Source organism: Choloepus didactylus, chromosome 3 (assembly GCF_015220235.1).
Source record: "Choloepus didactylus isolate mChoDid1 chromosome 3, mChoDid1.pri, whole genome shotgun sequence".
Taxonomy (NCBI): domain Eukaryota; kingdom Metazoa; phylum Chordata; class Mammalia; order Pilosa; family Megalonychidae; genus Choloepus; species Choloepus didactylus.
Genome location: NC_051309.1, coordinates 23,137,137 through 23,151,360, shown reverse-complemented (window position 1 = coordinate 23,151,360; position 14,224 = coordinate 23,137,137). Strand labels below are relative to the sequence as shown.

The window sequence follows — 14,224 nt, the reverse complement described above, 5'->3', positions numbered from 1 at the left end:
AGTCCTTTATAAGGGGACAAAACACATGCAGAAGCTAAGGGATGAACCCCAGAGAGCTCAGAGTAGCCCCCAGAGAAGCTGAGAGACTAGGGCACACTCACAGATTGGAAAGAGGCAGCCACTGAAGCCAGAAGCTGAAAACAGCAAAACACAACAGAGCAGGACCAGCAGGTGACAGTCATGTGACTTCTCATCTGATAGAGGTGTCCTAGATGCCAGCAATCTTTTTCCAGTGAAGGTATCGTACTGTTGATGCCTTAATTTGGACATTTTCATGGCCTTAGAACTGTAAATTTGTAAGCTAATAATCCCCAATGTAAATGCCAACCCATTTCTGGTATATTGCATTTTGGAAGCTTTAGCAAACTGGTACACTGGGTCTTTCATAAATGCAAGGGTTTTTGATTAGGATTGGGTAAGGACTAAGATGCAACCTGAACATATTGTAAACCAACTAGACCTAACAGAAATATATATATAGAATACTTAATCGGTGAAAACAGCAAGGTAAGGATTTTTGAGGTAAGAAATACAAAGAATCTTAGGGTGTGAACTGTCTGTCGATGCATTCCAATGAAGAGTTTTCAGGACTTCTGGAAATAATGCCAATGTAGACAATGGAATAGAAAAGTCATGTTAAGGAAGACAGCTTTGTAGTGGTGGGAAGATTAAGTATTTCAGTTACTCAATGTCCTAGCTGTGTGTACGAGTAGAAGGTTTTGGTTATCAGCCTTGACCTTCGTATCAGAAGTTTTCTTCAAATAAGCTATAGCTAGCTAGGTAAGTTATTTAATATATTTTCACAAGATCTATATATAGATAGATAAGCTGTGTGTATATGTTTATGTTTTCAATATAATGTAGTCTGTATAGCTTTTAATTAGTCTAGCAGGGGTGTGGTTAAGATGTGGGTAGAGTCTCTGATTCTGATTCATTAGGTATCTTTCTTCTTTATCATAATCATTGGCGTTCTGCCAATATTCTTTCTTGTATCTCTTGAGGTGTGGCTGTACTTCATTCTCAACATCCATAGTCAAAGTCTTGTTACCAATTGCAGAGGACTTCTAGGCTCTGTGTTTGTAATTGTTCAAAGTTCAAATTATTAATGCAGATGTGTCATCAATTGTAGCAAAAGTGAGGTTCTTTCATCTAATTCTCTCCATCTAATGTTTGCTCCTAGTTACTTAGAACCCCGGTTTTGTTTTTTTCTGGTGTTATACAGCATTTGTGAGATGTGTCATGGATAACACTATTAAGTATCCTCATTGAGGGAAGCAGTTTATAAGGCTTAAAATTTAGTGCTTGTACCACTTAGCTCAAAATCCATATTATTGTATCATATTTCTGATATCAACAGATGAACTACAGAGAGATTTTGCAAGATCCAAACCATTTTGATGATCAGTCATATAAGTGGGGAGGAGGGGAAAATTTTAACTTCCTGTGTCACTTCTTAGGCCCATAATGGCTACTGTTCACCCCTGTTCATGAAAAGGAGCAATATATCTTATATCTGTCCCTGATGTGAATAGAAAATTTCAAGCCTTCCTACAGTTCTTAGTGTTTCAGCATAGAGTCCAATTTGCCTCAGGGATTTGATCTTTTAAGTCATGGAAAAACTAATTCCTGAGGTGGGGACTCCTACTGATTTCTGAGCCAACTCATTCTAAAGGCCCCAGTGAAGGCAGATCCTGTCAACATGAACTTCAAAGTTCCCATGGCAGCCTCTTTGAATTGTTTACCTGATTAACACAGCTTTTGGCCTTGACATCCCCTCTGTTGATACACCATAGTTTCCCAATGATCTGGCCACCTGCTTTGCACTAACTCTTACTTTCCCTGACAGTCAGAACATGGTTCCAAATCATTGACCATTTTCCTGGCTGTTGCTTGGGAGCCTGGTCTTGACTTTCCTAAAAAGCATGCTCCAAATAAAGGCCACCAACTCTGTGGCCTTTATTCTTCTAATAAAAGTGATACTCAGCTCACCCCAAATTGACAGAATATCTGATAGGGAGTGATAATCAGATCTCATAGTCCTTGATCTTGTTCATGCAGATTTCTCATTAATGTCCTCTAAGGAGGGTGCTGCGCCCTCCTTGACACTTTCTCACAAGACTGAACATAAGATTCATGTCTTCTTTCTCTATAGTACAGCTGGAACCAGCATGAAAGATTAAAAATAATTTACTGAGGGCCAGAAAATCCTAAAAGGGATACAAATATAAAAAGTAACATGCTACAAAATAATCAAGATTCAACTATATAATTTATTTATCTTCTACTGGGAGTTCCTTGTAGAAATTCTTCCCTGACTCATTCCCTACCCCTACCTAGCTTCTGATCTGACTTGATGCAGTAAAGGTAATTATCCTCTGAATACCTGGAATTACATTGTTATGTTGGCTGGACTTTTGGAGTCTGAATTCAATGGAGCAATTCACCCCGAAAGAAGATAAGCATGTCCCTTCCCACCTGCCCAAGGCCTGTCAAAGATGAAGACGAGACAAGTACGGAGATTGATATTATTCAGGATATTTCAGTGAGAAGAGCATCCCAGATATGAAGATCATGTTGTCTCTGTGGGGTGGCTTTTTCCTTACACTTTTATAGGGAAGAGTAGATCACTTACAGATAGGATGATTTACAGTTGGGATCAGGGGAAGTCTCAGTCAGTTAACTGAATGGGAAATAATTATCTCTGTGTCTATGTAGTTTCAGGGAACAAATGGTTTTTTGTCTTAGCTAATCACTCATGAGATAAAGAATGAGAAATTGACTGGGGTGAAAGGGGAAGGCATGTGCCTGGCCTTGTCAGCAAGTTCAGGCAAAAGGGAACAGCTGTGTGTCTGGCCTTGTGAGTCCTTCCTCTTGGTCCAGACAACCATAAGCTTGTCTTTAAGCAACTATTTCTGGGAGCTAGGCTATAGAGAATGTCCGGATTTGCACCACTGTCAGTCCAGATTTCATCTCCAAGTTTAAAGTTATTGGCTCAGATTTGGCCTCTGTGCCAGAAGTCAGGTGGAAGTGGATTGGTTTTGGGGTCTGTGTGTCTTGGTTATGGCACAGAAACCACCCTGATTACCTAGGAGGAAGTCAAGAGCTACATGATTGTTCGTAACAATGCTGACAAGTGAATGTAGGCCTATTTATTGTGTTCTAGGGCAGAACTATTATCATTTATTACTTCTGCAAGGGTTAAAGAAAGATTTCAAAATCACTTTTTCTAATTGCATAATTCCTGTAGTGGGGTACATAATTCCTCAGGGTGCACATTGAGAGAGAATCCCTGATTCCCCAGGGAATTATTGGGAATACCCTATAGCTGCCTCATTTCGGAGTGATCATTTAAATATCCTGGGGGACGTGTGGTCAATGGGGAGAGGTGGTTTTGAATATTCGTAAATCCCAGATAACATAGGAAAGATTGATGTAGGGAAGGCAGGTGCAGGCTTGCTTACCACATAGAAAGCAATGTCCTAGGAGGCATAAGTAGTGTTTCGTGTTTAGGAATTATTAATAGTGTTTGGGGTTAATGATAGGGTAGACCCCCAGGAGGGCAGAGCCCTTATGTAGAATTGAACAAAGTATGTAAAGCTTGTTGAAAAGTGATAGATGAGAACATTGTAGAATTCAGGGATAGAAGTGCTCCTATGTTTTTCCTACACCTGAGCCTGAGGAAGTGGAGTCAGGATGTTTGGAGATGTCAAGAGAAGCATTCATATGTTAGAAGCTAATTTCCAGCTAGTTCATGCTGAATTATTGAGGTTTATGATGTCAGAGTAGTTTAAACACCAATATGGGTGATCAAGGTGAACATCTCCCTGGGATGTGTTAAGGAGAGTGTTAATTGGATGTTGGTACTGGACTTCAGGTGAGGATGATATACGCAACAATCAAAGAGATTGAGGCTAGTAGTTATAGTTTTTTTTTTCCCCTTCAAGTCTTTTGAATTTTAATAAAGTGCTCAGTTAGTAGGTTTTTTTTTTAATTTTTATTTTGAAATAAATTCAAACATACAGTAACAGTTGCACAAATAATACAAACCCCATACACAGAACTCCAGCGTACCCCAACCACCCTCCATCGATACCTCGATCTACCAACTTTAATATTTTGTCACTTTATCATTTCTTTCTTTCCCTCCCTCCATCCTTCCCTCCCTCCCTGTCTATCATCCATCATCTGTTGCTCTGTCTTCTGAACATATGAGAGCAAGTTGCACACATCCTTGAAAAAATAATATAATTCACATATACATTTCCTATGAACAAGAATATTCATTTATATTATCATATTAAGTGTAGTTAAGAAGTTCAAGAAATTTAACATTGATATAAAGCTTATTTTCTATATTTCACTTTTTTTCTTATATCCCAATTGTTTCCTTTTGAGCCTTTTCTCCTGTATTCTTAGATCTCATCCAGGATCATCTATGGCATTTAATTGTCATTATCTATTTAAACTGTCTTTTTTTTCAATTGTGGAAACATATATACAGCATAAATCTTCCCATTCCAACCCCTCCCAAGCATTCCACTTAGTGGGATTAATCATATTCACAATGTTGCAATGCCATCACCTTCCCACCATCCATTACTGGAAATTTCCCTTCACCCCAAACAGAAACCCTACAATCATTTCTTATTAACTCTCCATTGCCCCTTCCCCCACTTCTTGTAACCTATACTTTACTTTTCATCTCTATGGTCATATTCTCTAATACTTCCTTTGTGTTTACTGTGGGGCTTAAATTTAACATCTTAAGTCTATAACAATCTTGTTTTCTTTGATACCAACTTAACTTCAATAGGACACATAAACTATGTTCCTATACTCCTCCATTCCCCCACCCTTATGTAGTTCTTGTCAAAAATTACATATTTTACATTGAGTCCAAAGCCACTGATTTATCATTATACTTCATGTATTTTAAATCCTGTAGGAAGTAAATAGTGGAGTTACAAATCAAAAATACAGTAGTATTGGTATTTATATTTGCTATGTGATCTTTACTGGAAATCTTTATTTCTTCATGTGGTTTCAGTCAATTGTTTAGTGTCCCTTCCTTTCAGCCTGCACAATTCTCTTCAGCATTTCTTATAGGACTGATCTACTGGTGATGAAGTCCCTCAGCTTTTGATTATCCGGGAATGTTTTCATCCCCTCATTTTTGACCTCCAGATGTTTGTGAATTTTCTAAGTCTCTGATGGTTATTGACTTCTATTTGTATTCCATTGTGGTCAGAGAATGTGCTTTGAATAATTGCAATTTTTTTAAATTTATTGAGGCTTGTTTTTAGTCCCAGCATATGGTCTATTCTGACATGGAGAAGGTTCCATGATCACTAGAGAAGAATGTGTAGCCTGGTGATTTGGGATGTAATGTTCTACATATGTCTGTTAAATTTCTCTATCTCTCTCTCTTCTTTCTTTGTTTCTCTGTCAGTAGGGCTCCCTTTAGTATCTGAAGTAGGGTAGGTCTTTTATTAGCAAAATCTCTCAGCACTTGTTTGTCTGTGAAAAATTTAAACTCTCCCTCAAATTTGAAGGAAAGTTTTGCTGGATAAAGTATTCTTGGTTGGAAATTTTTCTCTCTCAGAATTTTAAATATGTCACGCCACTGCCTTCTCGCCTTCATGGTGGCCCTGAGTAGTCACTACTTAGTCTTATGTTATTTCCTTTGTATGTGGTGAATTGCTTTCTCTTGCTTTTTTCAGAACTTGCTACTTCTCTTCAGTATTTGATAGTCTGATCAGAATATGTCTTGGAGTGGGTTTATTTGGATTTATTCTATTTGGAGTTCACTGGGCTTTTATGCTTTGTGTATTTATATTGTGTAGAAGGTTTTGGAAGTTTTCCCCAACAATTTCTTTGAATACTCTTTCTAGACCTTTACCCTTCTCTTCCCGTTCTGGGACACCAATGAATCTTAAGTTTGGACATTTTAGTTTATCTATCATTTCCCTGAGATCCATTTTGATTTTTTTTTATTTTTTTCCCCTTTCTTTCTTTCGTTCTTTCATTTTCCATTCTGTGGTTCTCAATGTCGCTGAATCATTGTTCAGCTTCCTCTAGTCTTGTACTATAATTATACAGAATCTTTTTAATTTGTCAACAATTTCTTTTATTTCCATAAGATCATCTATTTTTTTACTTACTCTTGCAATTTCTTCTTTATGCTCTTCTAGGGTCTTCTTCATGTCCTTTATATCCTGTGCCATGCTCTCATTGTTTGTCTTTAGTTTTTTGATTAATTTCTCCAAGTACTGTGTCTCCTCTGATCTTTTGATTTGGGTGTTTAGGTTTGGGTTATCCATAACGTCTGGTTTTTTCATGTGCTTTAAAATCTTCTGTTGTTTTTGGGATCTTGGCATTTGCTTTACTTGATAGGGTTCTTTTAGGATATGAAGGATTATTCAGACATCAGTCTCTAATTTGTCAGATTTAGAGCTTGGTGGCGTACACTTTCTCTAACTAACCAGCAGATGGCGTGCACGAGTCGCCTATTCCCCTCAAATCAATTCTCCCCAACTTTGTCTTTGTGGTGTATGGGGGTCTGGTTCTTGTGGGGTCCAATTGATGCACCAAGTTAGGGTGTGTTGTTGGTGCTCTCCACCCTGAATGTGGGGCATGTGTCTGAGTGGTTAGGGAGGCAGGGCAGCTTTAACAATCAAACCTCCCAGGTGTTCCTGGAGACCCAAGGCTGTTGCAAGAGTCTAAACCTTCATTTCAGTCTCGCCACAGATTGTCTCTGCCAGTGACCCACAAGTCCTTGTTATTGGCATAGGGTCCCTGGGATTTCCAGGTGGGTTCCTCTGCCCAGCTGTGCCCTTCTAGCAGTAGTTACAGTTTGAGAAAACAACAAATGAGGGCGTTTTGTCCCCCCTCATCCTTTGTTTGTGTGGTAAGTATGAAAAGAAGGAAAAAGAGCAAACAAAGAGGGACAAAATCATTTTAAGGTGTTGAATAATAAGGGAGAGGTTGGATTTAGGTTGATAGAAAAGAAGGAATTGCCAAGAAAGCAGGGATTATGTATGGACATACCAGAGCATCTTGGGTGGAAACTCATCAATTTGTGATATCATCTGCTTGTTCTGTGGGTCTTGGGAATAGTATACTTCACATTGCTATCTTCTTCTAGGAGCTCGCAAAAGAGTCACAGTTCAAGGTCTGCTGTTGGGATGGATTTCCATTTGGAGCAAGGCTTGCATTTTCTTAATTATGAAACACAAATCCAAAGTTGTACTCCTTGTAGTTTTAAAGTGGTACTGGTGGTTAGGAGCAGTGGATTCAAGATAGGTCTTTTGGAGGAGTCTTTTCCAGAAGACTAGGTCTCCAACCTGCAGGTCATGTCAGGACTGCAGTGGGATGCTTGGGAGAAAGACAGACTTAACCCATTGGTGATGAGTATGAGTGTATTTAATAAGACCTTGGCTGTATTTAAGGGTATAGGATTGGAACAGATTAGAGTCTCCTTAGGTCCAGGATGGCAAGGTATCCTCACTGGCCTAATAGAAATATTTCATTAGGGGAATAACTGATGTTTACCAGAGGAATAGGATCAAAGGATCATCAGAACTAAAGGCAAGACTTGGGGCCAAGGAAAGTTGATTTCCTCAGAGAGTTTGGCTAATTTAAGAGTGCTGTGCCCATTCTATTTCTACAGAAAGTTAAGGGTGGTTAAGGACAGTGAAGTTTTTGTGAGAGTGGAAATACTTGTTGAATATCCTTATTAATCTTACTGGTGAAGTGAATTCCTCTATTGCTAAACAGGAATAGAGTTTCCAAGTGGTGAATCTTAGCTACAGTAGTGGCAGTAGCCTGTTTGCAGGGAAAGTTTCCAACCACCCTGAAAACACGCAGACTGTGGTTAGAACATACACCTATGATATTTTGGGGTTTAATAAAATCCATTTGCCAATGGAAAGGGACCAGAGGGAGCGATTTCTCATTCTTGCACCACCTTTACATTTTACCAGGATTGTTTTTCTGGCAGATGGGTTACAACTGAGTTTACCTGAGGTCTGAAGGGCCCCCATCAATATTTGTGGAGGAGATCTTTAAGGTGTCTTTTACCATGATCTTACGGAGGCTATTAACTGAATTTTGGACTAGGGGCCAAGGAGAGATCAAGCAGCCATATGGGTGTCTCCAAAGCCCATCTGAGTGGATTAAACACCCAGCCAGTTTCCAATTAGTTTTTTCAGCCTCAGGTGCTAGCAGGTGTTGTGCCTTAAGTTCTTTAAGTAGAGTGTTTGCTTTTAAAGGAGGTCATGCAGGGAGAAGTATGGAAGAAGTTGAGGAAAAGTTTTCTTGGGAAGCAGCTATCTTAGCATCTTTGCCAGCCCAGAACTTTCTTTTAGCTTTGGGAGCTGTGAACTTTGATTTTGAGAAGAGCTAATTTCTTGGGTAGCAGTAAGGCCTCTAATAAGTTAACAATTTGGGTTCTATTTTTGGTAAGTGTCCTGCAGCTGTCATGAACTCTATTTCCATAGCATACCAAAATAATGTACCACTCCGAAGCATGTCTGCTATCTGTGTAAATGTCAGCTCTCTTATCTTGCGTTTGTATGCAAGGTCAGGTGAGGGCTATGAGTTCAGCCACTTGGGCTGATTTAACCTCAGGCTGAATCATGTTGCTATGAGAAGACAGAACCCAATGTTTAAGAGTAAGTTTTTATACTTAATTATATTACCACACATTCAACACTGGAGTCTTCTTCAGTCCTTATTTCTACATGTTTGTTGAAAGCCTGGATATTAGAGATTTTATGGTGCCCTTATCATCAAATTCTGAGGTCTCCAAATGTTCTTTCAACTGATCAAATTACACAATTACCTTTCCAGAAGATCCCATTTTGGCCTATATCTCAAATTAGGCAAAAAGAGGGAATATGGAATAAAGCAAGGGCCATCACAAGTCATCAGCACGAGTTATTTTTACATTAACAATACATTTTATGAAAAATAATGTTCATTTTCTGGAAAATGGTCATCATACAATCTTGGGGATAAAACATTTAGAAGGAATTTGTGCAATCTCACTGCTTGAATTTATGTCACATAGCCTGGAACAAATACAGATAATAAAATGTCTATAAAACAGTTGTAGCACATGCTGGCCTGCTTGATATTATTGGCCCAAAGTCATTTCAGGCTAAGGGCCCCAGAAGTATTCAAAATACATTTCAAGATTTCATATTGATTTTGTAGGCTGATACCGAAAGAAGAATTTCTTGGTTTAGATTCTTTCTCCAAGTGTCTCTAAATGCTTATAATTACATTTCAAACATTTGCTTCAACAATCACAGCTCTATGCTAGTTTTTTTCAACACAGGGATTGAGAGACACCATCTTTACTGACAATAGTGATTCAACCTCAGCTTGAGTTGTGAGAATTTGTAGTTGGGAACCTTATCTGAGCTGTCACCATTATGTCTTATCAACTCCAAACAAATGGCCATCCCTGGATAGTACAGAGTACTAAGAATGCCTTAAATAAGAATGTTGAAGGATCTGGTCTCCATTATTTGCCACTTTTTTGTTTTGTTTTGTTTTGTTGGTCCACAAGGTTTAACACTTTCATTTTCAACAACTGCAATTAAATTTTCTGAATGACTTATTGGAGAGAAAGGAAGAGGTGGAAATAACTCAAGTGAAGACCTTCCATGACTGTCTTCACCCAGAGCAGTGGTCAGCCCACCGCCTTTTTAAATGAGGTCTAAAGGATAAGAATGTGTTTTGCACTTTTAAATGGTTGGAAAAAATCAAAAAGAAGAACTACATTTCATGACACATGCTCATTCACTTACATGTTGCCTTTTGCTACTTTAACCATAGTAGTTGCAACAGAGGCTGTATGCCCGTGAAGGCTAAAATATTTACTATCTGGCTCAATACCGAAAAAGTTTGCTGACCTTGCTCTAGAGTGTTTTAGACAGAGAGAAACTCCCTTTTGGAAATCAGCCCAACTTTCACCTTTTTTTGTCCAAAGGGTAAAATTTTGCTAGAACTTATGTAAAGGACTAATCTAGATATTTATCTCTAAAAGCAAAAATCACAAATGGGCAAAATTTGGCACTGATTCAAAGTTTGATTGATAGGGTATTCTCCCAGTATAAGTTGATGGCCTGTCTCCTAAGATCTGAGCAGAGACATAAAGTAAAGAAAATAATTCTTCTTTTATTCCTGCAACTTGCAAAGAGGAGTCAGCTGGTATTTCCATACTTACTAGTAAAACCTAGAGGCAAACTCAGGAAAAGTTGTGTTTTTTTCTGGTAAAAGGATTATTTTAGCTCCAAGGTGGGCATGGGTGGTATGTGGAACGGGTGGTTCTGTGCTTCAGGTGTTAGTATTTTTTTATTCCTTTGGTGTTTAATTTATGTTTGGTTTCTTGGTGTTCATGAAGGCAGTTTAAGAAAGGTTAGTTTAAAATAGCTTTTATTCTTGATAAAGAAATGTTTGTTCGAATCTTGTCTGTCATGTGATGTCATTAACTTACTAAACAAGAAATGAAACGATCACAGGGATTCATCACCAGTCCACCAGTCACTTATTATTACATTATCAGTTTTTGAAATAGCACAGTTGGGCTTTATTCTACTTTCTCTTGTCATTCTTTCTCTGCTGCCAACTCCTCTCCTAATGTTTAAAAGTTGACTTTCTTAGGAATAGATGCTAGCTAACCCCTTTTCTGTTCTCACTTGAATTTTTCTACTTAGGAAATCTCATCCACATTTATGGCTTCAAACACAATTTATATACCCTGACTAAAAAAACAAAAAACAGAAAACCTCTGTAGCCCTTGCTGAAAACTCTAGACTGCTTGTAATACAGCCTGTTTAACGCCACCACTTGAAAGTTCAGAATGGATCTTAGACACAACATGCCCCAACAGCACACCTCCCACTCAAACTGATCTTCCTCCAGGGTCTCCCATCTTGGTGAACAGCATTCCCACCCACTCATGCAAACCAGAAAACTGGGAGTAATTTTTGCCATCTCCCTCGTGTCCTCCATCCAAAGAACCACAACAATGAGTTTTGTAGCTTCTTAAATAATGCATCATTCAAATATACCTTCTTCTCCTCACATCCATTCCCAACATCCTACTTTAAACTACCCAAATCTCTAATCTATGGCCATAGACTGTTTCCCAGTCCCCTACTCCCTCCAATCTCTACGCAGAAGCCAAAGGAAGCATATAAAAATACAACTTTTATCGTGTTTTTTCTCCGTTTTATAACTTTCATGAACTTCAATTGTTATTAAGGTAAAAACCAATATTCTTAATTAACAAAGACACAGCCCCCTGCTGAATTTTACCTTTGCCCACCTCACCAGCTTCACTGGGTGGCATTCTCCCCTCTAAGTCCCTATCCAGTTGGTCTTTTATTACTTCCCCAAATGTCCCATTTTCTTCCCAACTGCAAGGTCCTTCCACAGGAGGTTCCCTCTCCCTGAGTTCAGCTAAAATATAATGAGCCCCCTCAAGACCATTTAAGTCCCTCAGAGATGTAAAGCTATTGTCCCTTTGCTCCCAGGAATCTTCTTTGTCCCTATGTAAATTTGTTCATCTTCCTCCCCCCCCCCCCCCCCCCCCCCCCCCCCCCCCCCCCCGCTCCGATCTACACTTGAATGGATATTAAAAAGAGCAGTTATGGTAAATCCATTTTTTAAAAAAAGATGGGGCCGGGCAATAGGTTCCTTCTTGCTTTACATTTTTTATATTTAAATAATTAATAGGCTTCATCTGAGGGATTCTTCCTGAAACAAATAGAACGTGCTCTGAGATGATTTTCTGTCTACTGATGCCAGAAAATTGAATAATATATTTACAACTTTTGCTCTTAGTTTATTTGTAAAATCAATTTGTCTTTTTATTGAAGAGTAAATACATGTGCAGGATAAGAAAAAAATCAAATAATAAAAAGGGGTCCACAATGAAAAGTAAGTCTCTTTCTCATCTCTCTCCCCTCTTCCAGAGATACGGCAGTCATTATGTACAGTTTCTTATATATCCTTACAGAAATATTGTGTGCATACACAAACTATATATACATATTTACAGACACACACATACTCACCCATATTTATTTATAGAAATGGGGATTGTAAGGATAAATGTATATTTAAAAAAAACAATTAATTTTCCCTTGTGCAAAAGAGGAGGGAGACTTCCTCTTCTCTCCATTTTATTTCAGTGCTTACTTTAGAAAGCTTTTTTCTCTGTTCTTTGAAATGTATGTAAATCTTTTTTAAAGGTTAAATAAGCACCCTGTGAATTTCACAACTCGAGAATGTTTCCTCAAGGACCAGAAAAGTTATTTCTTTGAACTGTAATCATCAAGGAAGATAGCACTCATCTCCGTTTCCTGAGAGGAGGTGAGAACTTCAGGTGGCACCTAACTCCAAACTGCAAACCTAACTTAGGTCATAAAGACATCTTGAGAACATATATGTAATGAGTTGTAGCCGCTTAGGTACATAAAAAGGCTGAGCTTTTGTCATGACTTTGCAATCTTGTTAGCAGACTGCCTGTGATGCATCACATTTTGGTTTAATGTTTACTGAATTATAACATTGTTTTTCTTTCTCATCTCCATTTGTGGAGAGGCTTTCTGGATTGGGAGAAGATTTTGTTTTTAATTATATTTCCCCGACAGGATACACCATGTCTCTCTTTTCGCTTAACCATCTAGGAAATCATTATAGATCAGCACACATAGATCCTCTAATTCTCCTTCCTCCTGTCTTCATTTCACTCCACTTGTGGTGTACCATAATTTTTTGAACCCAAAATCATCCCAGGCGTGTCTGACCCATGACAAGTCAATCATATCCCTCACTGGGAATGCTGAGGAGGAGGACAGATTTTTGCTCTGTTTTGTTTGCTGGGATTTCACAAGCTGTGAGGATGATGTAAGCACAAAGCTGCCAGTGGCCCTCCAGTTACAGGATGAGTAGATCTTGTCTGAGAACAAAACCAACACAGAACTAAGAGATGGGGAGAGAGACCTGGTGACATTGTTTCAGCCTCTGGGTCCCCCTATGCCTGGTGCTGTTGTGTTTAAACTAGTTTGGGGTGGTGTTCCATCACTTTCACCTGAAATAGTTATGACTAACCTATGTTAGTAGGTTTGATAGTATTTTGTGGTATTATGGCATGGGGCCTATGAATGCCTGACTCTTCAGTTTTCCTCCTTTTAACATTTTCCTGGGGAGGGGAAGGAAAGGTGGATGGGTACATATAAGGCAGAAATTGTCATTAGTTGCCTGAGTACCCAATAACCCCTGACAAGCCCAGGTAAAGGTGAGTTAGGGCTCTGGATCAGGCCCTAAAGCAAAATTGATCCCACTCCTTAAGGCTGTTTATTGCCATATTATCTACCAGAGAGTCTGTCTTTATTATATATTCCCATCAGAAGGGACTACATTTTACTTCCTGAAGATTAGAGAAGCTAATTAAGTGTATTTAGAATTTACTGTATAGGGCTTTTACGGCCACAAGAGCTTGAAATAAATGAGTACGTTTTCCTGATTGGGACAGGCTCTTATAGTCTAGCAGCTGATACATTAAACTTTCAAAATGTTTTAAGGAGTAGGTGTGTAAGAAAGGGATAAGTTTAGCTTTCACATAGAGACAGCATGGAATAAGGAAAATGGAGGCAAAACCAGCTTAAACAAGCCCCATGGTAAAGGGAAGAAAGAGAGAATCTACAAGCTCCTTACATGGAAAAGTAACCATGGTTACTGGAATGTAAAGAGATATGAGGTGGGAACTCCCAGCAAAAAAAAATTTTTTTTTAAACTGAATGAACTCTCTCAGATAGGCTGTTCAGTTCAAAATCTCAATAATGAGCTAGTTGGCTCTCTTGGATAGGCTGTACAAATTAAAATCTCAAAAGATGAATTAGTTAGTTCTCTCGGATAGGCTGTAACCTCTGTCGTACCCAGTCAATGGGGAAACGGGAGGGACTTGCGCATCAGGAGTAGATTTAAAGATCGCCATTCTCTTCCTCTGGCGCGCCAGCCTAACACGTGTTTGACTGTGTGCCCTTTCTTGCAAGATCATAAATAAATTCTTTTCTCCTCCAGAACCGAGTGAGCATTTATTCCCTTACAGGTACCGCTTTATTTCCGACAGGTGTGTTAAGAAATTTCGATGCAGAGTTGAAATCTCAATTGAGCTCAACTTTCAGCTCAGCTTTTCAACTGAGCT

At 38.8% G+C, this 14,224-nt stretch overlaps 1 pseudogene; it reads right to left on the bottom strand.

Annotated features, from left to right (window-relative positions):
- LOC119530215 overlaps positions 1-8,082 on the bottom strand; it is a 57,647-nt pseudogene extending 49,565 nt beyond the window's left edge.
- Between the last annotated feature and the right edge of the window lie 6,142 nt (positions 8,083-14,224).